Source organism: Berghia stephanieae, chromosome 15 (assembly GCF_034508935.2).
Source record: "Berghia stephanieae isolate SIO BIC M18660-M18661 chromosome 15, UCSD_Bste_1.3, whole genome shotgun sequence".
NCBI classification, from domain to species: domain Eukaryota; kingdom Metazoa; phylum Mollusca; class Gastropoda; order Nudibranchia; family Aeolidiidae; genus Berghia; species Berghia stephanieae.
The window spans coordinates 24322617-24337124 of NC_088374.1; the positions used below are offsets into that span (position 1 = coordinate 24322617).

Genomic DNA, 14508 nt, shown 5'->3' on the forward strand with positions numbered 1-14508 from the left:
AGTTGGTGGCTTTGATGGGACCCCGTGAGAGTACGAAGGCAGGCGGTCAGAAACTCTTTGACGGGGACTGTTGCTAGCCCAAACGCGTGCCGTGCTGATGTTGAAAACTAAGCACGCACATGCTAAAAGGCCGAAACCTTATAGTGAAGTGAGGGAAGCTTATCAGGTACGGACGATTGCCCTATGACATCCTAGTCTGCGCGAAATCTGCGGATAGCGGCGCTAGCCGGCAGCGCTATTGTAGATTCGCGAGCGATGGGAGGAGATTTCGGGCTGTTTGGTCGGCTATACGGAATTGACGGAATGCGATTTGGCTGAAAGGCAGGGAGGCTAATGAGGTGGATGATTGACAGACAGACCGAGTGAGGTTGATACGGTGAGGGGATGCCTAACGAATGGTGCCAAGAGGGAAGAGTTTGAGATGGTCGGGCCGTTCTTCTGCTGCGAGGAAATGCTATGACTTTGGCTTGAGATATATATCGTATGTGGTTTCCCGTCCTTTATGATGCAGGCAGCTTCTAAATGGTATCACGCTACTATGTACACGCGATCTATCGAGGCGTGGGCTTACACAGGGACACGCAACCGAGCGAAATAAAGTCGCTGGTGGGCAGTGCGTTGACCATGACAGCGACCAACGATATCACTCTGCAACGATCTGCCCGTCGTCCGGTGAATTCTAATGGCTGGATATCATGTTGCGGAGTTTCGTTCTTCAACTGGGGGTGACGGTTGTCGCGCAAAATCAATCGTACGTCTGAAACAATGTCTTTGCTAGGCACCTTCTAGCACCCAACCTCTCGACTTGGCTAGCCAACTTCTGGCTTCCCCTAATGAGCTAGGCACCTTCTAGCTCCCTACTCCGCTGGACATCTTCCAGCGCCTGAGCTAGTTGGACAATACGATTGATTTTGCGAGGGCAGTGTCATTCGCGGGCGAAGACCCTAACCCCGTTTCACGCTCTCCTGACATCAGGGTTTGTCGGGCGATGGGCTGGCCCCTTGCAGTTTGGTAGACACGACGAGACTTGACAAATCGCTGAAAGCCCATCAGATCGTTTTTAGTCAATTGGGTTGCCTTGATTGGTCGTGATAACATTGTAGTGCGATATCTAGCGGCTACTGCTGGGAGACTTCATGCGGGACGGTTACCAAAGTAGCGAGTAAGGTTGGACAAGGGCCATCTCAGCTCGGAACGGGTCACTCAGCGGGCGGGTGGCAATGTCGGGAGGTACCAGTAGTGTTCTAGCGCCTCCCCTCACAGGCGAAACAGTTGGAGAGAACGGTTGGAAGGAAGGAAGGGGTAGAGAGAAATGAGATTCTGTCGTGAACATATACTCGGCGTCTTCTAGAAGGTAGGAGGCGTACGGGGTTCAGACTTAGAGCTGGTGACAAAGAATACCTGATGCAGGCAGGTGCCCGAAGTCGGACAAGCGTGCCACGAAACGGTAACCAAAAGGGTCACTCATCGGGCGGGTGACAATGTCGGGAGGTAACAGAGGTGTTCTAGCGCCTCCCATTCACAGGCAAAACAGTTGGAGAGAACGGTTGGAAGGAAGGAAGGGGGAGAGAGAAATGAGATTGTGTCGTGAACATATACTCGGCGTCTTCTAGAAGGTAGGAGGCGTACGGGGTTCAGACTTAGAGCTGGTGACAAAGAATACCTGATGCTGGCAGGTGCCCGAAGTCGGACAAGCGTGCCCACGAAACGGTAACCAAAAGGGTCACTCATGGGGCGGGTGACAATGTCGGGAGGTAACAGAGGTGTTCTAGCGCCTCCCATTCACAGGCAAAACAGTTGGAGAGAACGGTTGGAAGGAAGGAAGGGGGAGAGAGAAATGAGATTCTGTCGTGAACCATCTCGGGACCTAACGGTAGCGCCTCCCCCCACAGACCCCGAGCTGGTGACAAAGGATGGTTGAATACCCGAGGCAGGCAGGCAGGCGACGGAAGTCGGAGAATCGCGCGCACCTAACGGTACCGAAGAGGTAACCAAGAGACCCCGGGAAAGATGGCGAGAACGATCGGTCGAGTGAAGAACGGCGGGACTAGTTGTGACCTATAGTTCCGTCGAAGAAAACAGCCCAGGGAACGGGCTTGGTGAAATCAGACCTTATCGAGCTGAGATCCTCGGACGCTGAGATTATCCCCCCATCCAGCAGGGTTTGTCTCGGCCACCTCTCCACCTGCCATGGCTTGTCGGCGCGCGGTGCGCGGTGGGTGGACAGTGTATATAACTAATATATATATATATTTTTTTTTTTTCTCCTCCGTCCAGAGGCACTTTTTTCTCTTTTTTTTTTGTCCCCTAACAGGCATCTGTAGTTCGCCAAGTGCATTTTCTAACATTCGCTCGCTGCGCATCTATCGGCATTCCGCGCATTTCTTTTTCTCCCTCAATAGGCTTCTGTTGAGCGCTATTCTTCATTCGCCAACTGCATTTTAATTTTATTTCTCCCTCAATAGGCTTCTGTTGAGCGCAATTCGCCAACAGGTTTTGTTGTTTTTTTTTGTTTTTTTTTTTGTCCCCCAAAAGGCTTCCGCGAAGCGCGACTCTTCATTCGCCAACTGCATTTTAATTTTATTTGTCCCTCAATAGGCTTCTGTTGAGCGCAATTCGCCAACAGGTTTTGTTGCTTTTTTGTTTTTTTTTTTGTCCCCCAAAAGGCTTCTCCGAAGCGCGATTCTTCATTCGCCAACTGCATTTTTATTTTATTTCTCCCTCAATAGGCTTCTGTTGAGCGCAATTCGCCAACAGGTTTTGTTGCTTTTTTGTTTTTTTTTTTTTGTCCCCCAAAAGGCTTCTCCGAAGCGCGATTCTTCATTCGCCAACTGCATTTTAATTTTATTTTCTCCCTCAATAGGCTTCTGTTGAGCGCAATTCGCCAACAGGTTTTGTTGCTTTTTGGTTTTTTTTTTGTCCCCAAAAGGCTTCTCCGAAGCGCGATTCTTCATTCGCCAACTGCATTTTAATTTTATTTCTCCCTCAATAGGCTTCTGTTGAGCGCAATTCGCTGTGAGTAAATATCCCTTTTATCGAGGACTCTACTATGCGCCGAGCGAGGCAATCGTGCTCAAATCGTTTTACAACGCGTCTGCAGCCAACAGCAACAGTTAACACGCAGAGCGGGACACGACAGGACGGAGAAAACATTGCTAACTAGTTCTACATCCGAGTACGGTGCGAGAATGTGAGTAAAGATCCTTTTTATCGAGGACTCTACTATGCGCCGAGCGAGGCAATCGTGCTCAAATCGTTTTACAACGCGTCTGCAGCCAACAGCAACAGTTAACACGCAGAGCGGGACACGAGAGGACGGAGAAATCACTACTAACGGACAGGTATTAGTCTTACATCTGATTACGGTGAGAGAATGTGAGTAAAGATCCCTTTTATCGAGGACTCTACTATGCGCCGAGCGAGGCAATCGTGCTCAAATCGTTTTACAACGCGTCTGCAGCCAACAGCAACAGTTAACACGCAGAGCGGGTCACGACAGGACGGAGAAAACATTACTAACTAGTTCTACATCCGAGTACGGTGAGAGAATGTGAGTAAAGATCCTTTTTATCGAGGACTCAACTATGCGCCGAGGGAGGCAATCGTGCTCAAATCGTTTTACAACGCGTCTGCAGCCAACAGCAACAGTTAACACGCAGAGCGGGACACGACAGGACGGAGAAAACATTACTAACTAGTTCTACATCGAGTACGGTGAGAGAATGTGAGTAAAGATCCTTTTTATCGAGGACTCAACTATGCGCCGAGGGAGGCAATCGTGCTCAAATCGTTTTACAACGCGTCTACAGCCAACAGCAACACTTAACGTGCAGAGCGGGACACGAGAGGACGGAGAAAACATTGCTAACTAGTTCTACATCCGAGTACGGTGCGAGAATGTGAGTAAAGATCCTTTTTATCGAGGACTCTACTATGCGCCGAGCGAGGCAATCGTGCTCAAATCGTTTTACAACGCGTCTGCAGCCAACAGCAACAGTTAACACGCAGAGCGGGACACGGGAGGACGGAGAAATCACTACTAACGGACAGGTATTAGTCTTACATCTGATTACGGTGAGAGAATGTGAGTAAATATCCCTTTTATCGAGGACTCTACTATGCGCCGAGCGAGGCAATCGTGCTCAAATCGTTTTACAACGCATCTGCAGCCAACAGCAACAGTTAACACGCAGAGCGGGACATGACAGGACGGAGAAATCACTACTAACGGACAGGTATTAGTCTTACATCTGTTTACGGTGAGAGAATGTGAGTAAATATCCCTTTTATCGAGGACTCTACTATGCGCCTGACAATTCGGATAACAAGTGTTTACACGCCTCACGCACACAGCAACAGTTAAGCAGAGCGGGAAGGGAAGGAAGGGGAGAAGAAAAAATTTACATAACTCGTTCTAGAACGAGGAGTACGGTGGTAGACTAGTGTGTACAAGATCCTGATCGAGGCCAAGTCACAAATGGGGCCCGAAAGGTAGGCACATCGTGACATGCAAACGTTTTCACGCGTCTCATCAGCCACAGCAACAGTTAAGGAGAGCGGTGAAGAAGGAAGGAAGAGAAAGAATCTTGTGCATAACTAGTTACATCCAGACGGTGAGAATGGTGAGAAAGATCTTTTTAATCGAGGACTTACATGCGCCGAGCGAGGCAACGTGCTCAAATCGTTACAACGCGTCTGCAGCCAACAGCACAGTTAAACCAGGCGGGACACGACAGGACGAGAAAACATTACTAACAGTTACATCCGGTACGAGAGATGTGAGTAAGATCCTTTTCGAGGACTCAACTATGGCGAGGGAGGCAATGGTCAATGTTTACAATACTTTCTACGTCCAAGCAACACTTAACGTGCAACGGGACACGAGAGGACGGGAAACTGCAACTAGTTCTACATCGTACGGTGCGAGAATGGATAAGATCCTTTTTATCGGACCTACTATGCGCGAGCGAGGCACGTGTCATCGTTTACAACGCTCTGCAGCCACAGCAACTGTTAACCGCAGAGCGGGACCGGGAGGACGGTGAAATCACTATAACGGAAGGTATTAGTCTTATTGTTTTCGTGTGCAGAGGATTTATAATATTTTTTTTTTCTACGAGGACTCTACTATGCGCCGTGCGATGCTATCGTGCCAAATCGTTTTCAACGCGTCTGAGCCAACGCAACAGTTCCGCAGAGGGCCCCCAAAGGTCTGGAGGCAATCTATTGCTAACTGTTTTTATGTCCCGAGTTCGGGCGAGAAGTGATGTAAATGATTCTTTTTTCGAGGACTCTAACTATTGCGCACGAGCAGGCATCGTTGTCTAAATCGTTTTCAACGCGTTCTGCAGCCCAGCAACAGTTACTCGCTGAGCGGATCACGACCACGAGAAAACATTGCTAACTAGTTTCTACAATCGATACGGTGAGGAATTGATAAGATCTTTTTTCAGGACTCAACTATGCGCGAGGGAGCTAATCTGCTCAATGTTTTAAGGTCTACAGCCACTAGCAACACTTAACGTGACGAGCGGACACGAGAGGACGGAGAAAACATTCGCCAACTAATTTTACATCGATGTCGTGAGCGAGAATGTGTTGTATTCCTTTTTAAGTTTCGAGGACTCTCTATGCGCCGAGCGGCAATCGTGCTCAAATCGTTTTACAACGGTCCAGCCAACAGCAACAGTTAACACGCAGAGCGGACACGAAGGACAGAAATCCACTAACGGAAGGTATTGTCTTTCTGATTACTTGAGGAATTGATAAGATCCTTTTACCAGGACTTACTTCGCCGAAGCGAGGCATTGCTCAAATGTTTACAACCTCTGCGCCAACATCAGTTTAATACGAGAGCAACGACATGGACCGGGAAAATTACTAACTAGTTTACGCCGAACGTGAGACGAATGTGAGTAAGATTTTTTATTAACTAACTATGCAATTGTAATCGTTTTAAATGTTCTAAGTCCAAGCACATTAAAGTGCAGACGGACACGAGACGGAAATACATTTACAAATTCTACATCCGAGTACGTGCGGAGTGTAGTCTTTATCGAGACTTACTATGCGCGAGCGTAGCAATCGTGCTCAAATCGTTTTACAACGGTCTGCAGCCAACAGCAACATTAACACGCAGAGCGGGACACGGGAGGACGGAGAAATCACTACTAACGGACAGGTATTAGTCTTACATCTGATACGGTGAGAGAATGTGAGTAAATATCCCTTTTATCGAGGACTCTACTATGCGCCGAGCGAGGCAATCGTGCTCAAATCGTTTTACAACGCGTCTGCAGCCAACAGCAAACAGTTATCACGCAGAGCGGGACACGACAGGACGGAGAAAAACAATTGCTAACTAGTTTACATCCGAGTAGGTGCGAGAATGTGAGTAAAGATCCATTTTATCGAGACTCAACTATGCGCCGAGCGAGGCAATCGTGCTCAAATCGTTTTACAACGCGTCTCAGCCAACAGCAACAGTTAACGCAAGCGGGACACGAGAGGAAGAAAATCATATAAGGACAGTATTAGTCTTACACCTGATTACGGTGGAGAATGTGATAAAGATCCCTTTTATCGAGACTTACTATGCGCCGAGCGAGGCAATCGTGCCAAATCGTTTACAACGCGTCTGCAGCCAACAGCAACAGTTAACACGCAGAGCGGGACACGAAGGACGGAGAAACACATAACGACAGTTTCTACATCGATACGGTGAGAGAATGTGAGTAAAGATCCTTTTTATCGAGGACTCAACTATGCGCCGAGGAGGCAATCGTGCTCAAATCGTTTTACAACGCGTCTACAGCCAACAGCAACACTTAACGTGCAGAGCGGGACACGAGAGGACGGAGAAAACATTGCTAACTAGTTCTACATCCGAGTACGGTGCGAGAATGTGAGTAAAGATCCTTTTTATCGAGGACTCTACTATGCGCCGAGCGAGGCAATCGTGCTCAAATCGTTTTACAACGCGTCTGCAGCCAACAGCAACAGTTAACACGCAGAGCGGGACACGGGAGGACGGAGAAATCACTACTAACGGACAGGTATTAGTCTTACATCTGATTACGGTGAGAGAATGTGAGTAAATATCCCTTTTATCGAGGACTCTACTATGCGCCGAGCGAGGCAATCGTGCTCAAATCGTTTTACAACGCGTCTGCAGCCAACAGCAACAGTTAACACGCAGAGCGGGACACGACAGGACGGAGAAAACATTGCTAACTAGTTCTACATCCGAGTACGGTGCGAGAATGTGAGTAAAGATCCTTTTTATCGAGGACTCTACTATGCGCCGAGCGAGGCAATCGTGCTCAAATCGTTTTACAACGCGTCTGCAGCCAACAGCAACAGTTAACACGCAGAGCGGGACACGAGAGGACGGAGAAATCACTACTAACGGACAGGTATTAGTCTTACATCTGATTACGGTGAGAGAATGTGAGTAAAGATCCCTTTTATCGAGGACTCTACTATGCGCCGAGCGAGGCAATCGTGCTCAAATCGTTTTACAACGCGTCTGCAGCCAACAGCAACAGTTAACACGCAGAGCGGGACACGACAGGACGGAGAAAACATTACTAACTAGTTCTACATCCGAGTACGGTGAGAGAATGTGAGTAAAGATCCTTTTTATCGAGGACTCAACTATGCGCCGAGGGAGGCAATCGTGCTCAAATCGTTTTACAACGCGTCTACAGCCAACAGCAACACTTAACGTGCAGAGCGGGACACGAGAGGACGGAGAAAACATTGCTAACTAGTTCTACATCCGAGTACGGTGCGAGAATGTGAGTAAAGATCCTTTTTATCGAGGACTCTACTATGCGCCGAGCGAGGCAATCGTGCTCAAATCGTTTTACAACGCGTCTGCAGCCAACAGCAACAGTTAACACGCAGAGCGGGACACGAGAGGACGGAGAAATCACTACTAACGGACAGATATTAGTCTTACACCTGATTACGGTGAGAGAATGTGAGTAAAGAACCTTTTTATCCAGGACTCAACTATGCGCCGAGTGAGGCAATCGTGCTCTAATCGTTTTACAACGCGTCTACAGCCAACAGCAACACTGAACACGTAGAGCGGGACACGAGAGGACGGAGAAAACATTACTAACTAGTTCTACATCCGAGTACGGTGCGAGAATGTGAGTAAAGATCCTTTTTATCGAGGACTCTACTATGCGCCGAGCGAGGCAATCGTGCTCAAAGCGCTTTACAACGCGTCTGCAGCCAACAGCAACAGTTAACACGCAGAGCGGGACACGACAGGACGGAAAAAAAAAAAAAAAAACCCACTAGGAACGGCCATGTACTCGTTTTCAAGGGATGCAACTCAAGAATATAACATAGGGTGTACAAATACCAAGGATTAATTCCCTTGACCTACTACTATTATTGTTGTTATTATTATTATTATTATTATTATTATTATTATTATTATTATATTATTATTATTATTATTATTATTATATTATTATTAATTATTATTATTATTATTATTATTTTATTATTATTATATTATTATTATTATTATTATTATTATTATTATTATTATTATTATTATTATTATTATTATTATTATTATTATTATTATTATTATTATTATTATCATTATCATTATCATTATCATTATTATTATTTATTATTATTATTATTATTATTATTATTATTATTATTATTATTATTATTATTATTATTATTAATTATTATCATTGTTATTATTGTTATTATTATTATTTTTATTTTACGAATCGGGTCTGGCAAATTTAAAATATACTTTCCGATAGAGAAAACGCTGTCGACGGCCAGGTACTCATTCTCCACTCGAGTAGGGTGAGAGAATGTGAGTAAAATGCCTTTGAAAAATGTGCACGCTGCGCTACTTTTGACTTTGCGCGCGTAGTTCTATTGACTTTCAATCGCCTTTTAGAATCATTGCATGCATCTAGAAATACAAACGGACTTAGGGCACCGATAGGTAGTTTGATTTTTGAAAACTTTCCTTCTTGGCCGCCTGCGAAGCCGATTTCGCCAACTGCATTTTAAAAAACATTTGACTTTGCACGCACAGTTTTATGGACCTCAATCGCCTATTTGGCGCACTCAACGATGGGTTCCCGACGGATTGGGTCTGGCGACTTTGTCCTATCACTATATTTTTAAAATTATCCTCTCCATAGCGGAAATGCGTCCTACAAATGTATACTGTTATCCCTCTACGACACTGCCACCATTCGAACCACGTTCACGACCAATACTGCCGGAAATCAAATCCGGCATGCCACGATTATAAAAACTGTTTAGCACTAAAGTGTCCGAGCTCTGTCCGAGGGAATCGTTGTTTAAAACAATTCTTTCGTTGCCTAGCGTAAATGCGCGCGACCAAATACGTTAAAGAATTGATCTCACCACTCCTATTTGGCGCCCTCAACGATGAGTTCACTCGTTGTATAAAATCCAATTTTGTCCGAGGATTTTAAAAAAATTATCCTCTCCATAGCGGAAATGCGTCCTACGAGTAGATACTGCTATCCCCCAACGACGTTGCCACCATTCGAACAGACAAAACCACGTTCACGATCTATAAAGCCGGAAAACAAATTGGCCATGCCAGGAGTATTATAACTGTTTGGCCCTAAATTGTCCTAACCCTAACAACCCTAACCCTAACCCTAACCCTAACCCTAACCCTAACCCTAACCCTAACCCTAACCCTAACCCTAACCCCAACCCCTATATCATCACCGTCCCACGAAACGTCTTCATCAGCAGCAATATTTTTCGTTATATATCTAAATAAAGTAATGTCAAACTTTCAAACGCGATTTTCTCAAAATGAACATTTTTGGAAGTTTTTTCCCTAAGGCTTTTTTATTTTTCAACTTAGATACTTCGCATTCGGCACACTTTTTCTTCAATCAATGAGTCACAATAATATGCAACCTTTTTTTTCCGATTTCTTTATTGGTTTAGAGATATTTTTCAATATTTCATGAAAAATAAAGAAAATTTGAAATTTCAAATTTTATGAAATTCAACACTCTACCAAAAGAATTCTATTCAGCGTATGATAAAAAGCGATGCGTTTCATTGTTAGTCTATTTCCAAAGTACATTGTCATTAAATTTGGTAACTCTATGTCAATAAACATCAAAGCCTTAGGCTTTTGAAGTATATTGCTTTTGAAACATTCAAAATCCAAGATGGCGGCGTTTCCATGGCAACCATATTTAGAAATTCAAAATTGTGGAAATTTTTCCTCTAATTTGAATATACTGAGCACGAATAACAAGCTAAAAAAAAATAATTTGATGACTATGGAAAATGACTCTCAGAAGGCGCCCCTCCCATTAACCCTATTTGCATACTAAAATAGAAATTCTTATTTCCTGATTTGGGGTCCATTTGGCCCACTTGACTTGCACAATACTAGAACGTCCTATTTTCTTATTTGGGGGCCATTTGACCCCCATGAATTTACTATGGAAAATTCTGTTAGAATATTATTTTCTCATTAAATCTTTAGGGTTAAATCATTTTATTGTTTTTGTTTTTACACCATGCATCAATTTATTTAGTGCCATATTCGTGTCAATACGATCCACAACTTACTGGAAGATGGCATCTACAATAATTGACTTCAGTAATTTTGTTTGCTGTCCAATATGATGAGCGCCAGTTTCAGTTACCTATTTTTCATCAACTCTCTTCAAGAAACATCCAAGTAAGTACTAACTCTTTACTTTATTTTTTGCATTAGAAGAGTGACGAATAAAGATGATTCTTATATTTATCCTATGTGACAAAAATGGATTGATAACATCTTTAATTTTATGATTGTAGTGCTAGCTAGAATGAATCGCCATATATGAAATGATGAAACAATAACGGATAAATAAAAGTGCGAATATTCAATACTTGCCTTACTTTCGTGTCTTGCTTATCTTTTCGTATTGTGTGTACCCTACCTTAACATAACATATAACATATGGTGTATGCCGTAATATTAAATTGATTGAAAGATTACAATAATGATACACGTGGCAAAGATAGTAACTTAAATGTTCTCATGTATGTGTGATGTACAACCATAAATCTTTAACCTTGAATGCAAAGCGCACACACACACACAGTCACACACACACAGACACACACACATACACTCATACATCCATACATATAGAAGATGATTATAATAAAGTATCAATGCATGGTATTTACATACAAGATTGAAAGCCATGGCAACAAGCATCATTCGTCATATATAAATCCTTTTCACACATTTGTTTATCGTAACTTCTTATAGTCACAAGTGATTTATTTTCTAGTGCCGTTTTTCAATCCCTAGGTGAACTAAATTGATAGCTTGAATGTCAAAGTTATGTCTCAGTCATAGTGTCATGAATTTGCTAACTAAATGGTTTGTATGTTGTATTAAAAATTCATCCAAATCGTTGTGTGGTCTAAATTATGCTGCATTGGACCTTATTATTATTATTATTATTATTTATTATTATTATTATTATTATTATTAATTATTATTATTATTATTATTATTATTATTATATTACTTTATTATTATTATTATTATTATATTATTATTATTATTATTATTATTATTATTATTATTATTATTATTATTATTATTATTATTATTATTATTATTATTATTATTATTATTATTATTATTATTATTATTATCATTATCAAAGAGCCAAGAAGCCCATGTAGCAGGAGTAAATCTCGACGTCCATAGCGTGAAACGCACAATAAAAATTGCTTCCCATCTTTCGGATAGGACGCTAGTCTATCCCAAAGCACTTTCCGTCAGCTTTGACAGAATCAGCTACCCAAATACTGCCTGGTGGAGAAGGTGGAAAGGGTGGGGGGGGGGGGGGGGTCGGAAAAATGTCGATTGCACCCGGGATCTATCGGGGTCCTTTAGCCTGTGAATCAAAACCTTGAACTATTTAAAATTGTTAGAGTGGACGAAAATATATCATTTGACATCACAACGGGAGCAACAGTATGATGACACCCACGTCCGTTCCAGATCAGTAGACTTTTCTTTACTGGTTTTAAAAGCAGGACATGAAGTGAGTAGGAAAGTGCCAGAAGACAATAGAGAATAAAAACTCAGCGTCGGCGATTGGGGCTCGAACCCGCGACCTTACTGGTACCACAACTCCGCCTGGTCGGAGAGATCGTGGCTCTACCTTATGAGTGACGTTTGTGTGTGTTGAACCGTGACCACAAAAAGTCAGGGAGAAGCGGCTCTCGATAAATTAGAATTGAAGCGACCTGTTTTGGGGTCGAGGATAGCTAAACACGTCAGACTCACGATCTCCACGGCCAGGCGAAGTTGTCGTACCAGTCGGGTCGCGGCTTCGAGCCCTGATGGCCGCCGCAAAGTTTTTATTCTCTCTTTTCTACTCAATTCAATTCTTGTTATTATCAACATAATAAACGTCCTCTCCACTCACTTTTCTCAACTGGTTTTACACGTTTAAAAACAGGGAGGAAGGTGAGGAGTAGAAAGAGCATGCAGTGGTTTGATGAACCTAGCGGGTGACGGGGTGAAAAAAAAATTGAGCTTTTATATAGCGCAATATCCACTGAACGTGCTCAAAGCGCTTTACAAGGGGTCCCTGGTCAACAGCAACTTTTAACATTTAGGACGAGACATGACAAGCCTGTTAGGCGATATTACAATTTTTTTTTCCAGACAAAGACGACGATGTTAACGGCCAGGTAACTCATTTTACACATGAGTACGGTGAGAGAATGTGAGTAAAGAGTCTTTTCCAAGGACTCAACTATGCGTCGAGCGAGGCCCGAAACCAGGACCCTCCGATCCGAAAGCGAGTGTCATACCACTAGACCACATAGCCGCACGTTAATCACTATGTTTAACATTACACATGAATAAATCTAATGTTGTTTTTTTTTTGTCCCTTGTATCACAGTCCAAGTATTGATAAGGTCCCAGTGAGAGTGAAATCATAACAGTGGATACAATCACAGGTGACCATCAATAGATAGATCGAAGATGACGTCAGTCAGGTCTTTGTTATGTTCTTTCTGGCCATCCACGTTTATGAGTAATTCTCACTAACCTGTATTAACCAGAATATAAACGTTCAAGGTTACATACAGTTTTGTGTTGTCCTTTATACATCCGGATGGCACTGTTGTGAGCTTCTTAGCCAAGCGTATACTATCTATATTCACGGGATAGATAATTAGGTTGTGATGATAAAATGAGAAATTCAATATTATCGTCACTTTACGCTATATTTGGCTGACAGTTATTTGGGTGCCACCGTTTGTTGTTAATGTTTAATTCACACCCCGTTTATAACCGACCCCCTCTAAATAGTGAATACTGTTCAATTTCAAAAGATAACGATGGTATATAAGGTGAGAGCCAAGTCTCTGTTAACTGTAAGAGAGACTTGGCTCTCACCTCATATACCATACGAGAGTCACTATTAAAAAGGGACAGAGAAAACAGTTAATCAATTTTATTCTTTAGTGATCGTACATTACCTTTCACGATACATGATGATTGTCATTGAGGGGATATTTTGAATATAAAAATATTTTGATCACGACTAGGCTTTTTAACTCTCTCCTTACCTGTCATTTTCTGGATTTTCCCCAAAACTTCACACCAAACTAAGACAAATAAAATCAATATAGGTGCCTAAATTAGTCCCAAAAAATGGAGATGAAAATAAAGGGAGTGAATCTGACTCATGAATGAACAACACAAAACAAAAGACGTTTCGGCCCTTGGCCTTTATCAAGTAAATACAGAATACATATATATTTATATTAGAGTGTCATAATAATATAGGAGGATGAGATTTTCATTCTGTTATTATTATTAGTATTATTATTATTAGTATTATTATTATTATATTATTATATATATATATTTATATATATATACTTTATTTTTTCTCTCTCTCTTTCTCTCTCTCTCTCTCTCTCTCTCTCTCTCTCTCTCTCTCTCTTTTCCATTGCAAACACACACGCACACACACATACGCACACACAGACATATGCACATACACATTTACAAATTTTTGCCTATATTATTATGACAATCTAATATAAATATATTTGCATTCTGTGTTTACTTGATAAAGGCCAAGGGCCAAAACGTCGATTGTTTTGTGTTGTTCATTTATGAGTCAGATTTAATCCCTTTATCTTTATCCCCATAACACATAAATGTATTTTTCTCTCACTCAAAAACAATAGCAGTAAGTCCTTGTTATGAATAATTTCTTTAGCAAAACATGTTCTCTACAACACACTGTTCATTTTAGTTGAATTCTATGATGTACAAAAGAAATTTGAATAAGAAAAATGTTGTGTTGTATGTTAACGAAAGTGACGATTTTCGTACAGTTCGTTAGGAGAGGGTTAATTTCTTCTTACTCTTTTTTTTTTCTCGTGAGCTTTAATTCGTTTGTAAATAGTTTG

The 14508-nt window shown here is 42.3% G+C and overlaps 1 protein-coding gene across 5 annotated transcripts in view; it reads left to right on the forward strand.

The window, feature by feature from the left end:
- The window catches only part of LOC144960241 (NXPE family member 4-like), a 384922-nt gene that overhangs the window by 331588 nt on the left and 38826 nt on the right, over positions 1-14508 (forward strand). For 3 of the 5 annotated variants that reach the window (XM_078893250.1, XM_078893253.1, XM_078893252.1), the window contains exon 1: positions 12978-13038. The exons of 1 other annotated variant lie outside the window; for it this stretch is intronic. The gene's annotated coding sequence lies outside the window, so the exon portion shown is untranslated. Of the gene's footprint in view, positions 1-12977; positions 13039-14508 lie in introns of those variants that run through there. One more of the 5 variants, XM_078893249.1, reaches the window with a different exon arrangement.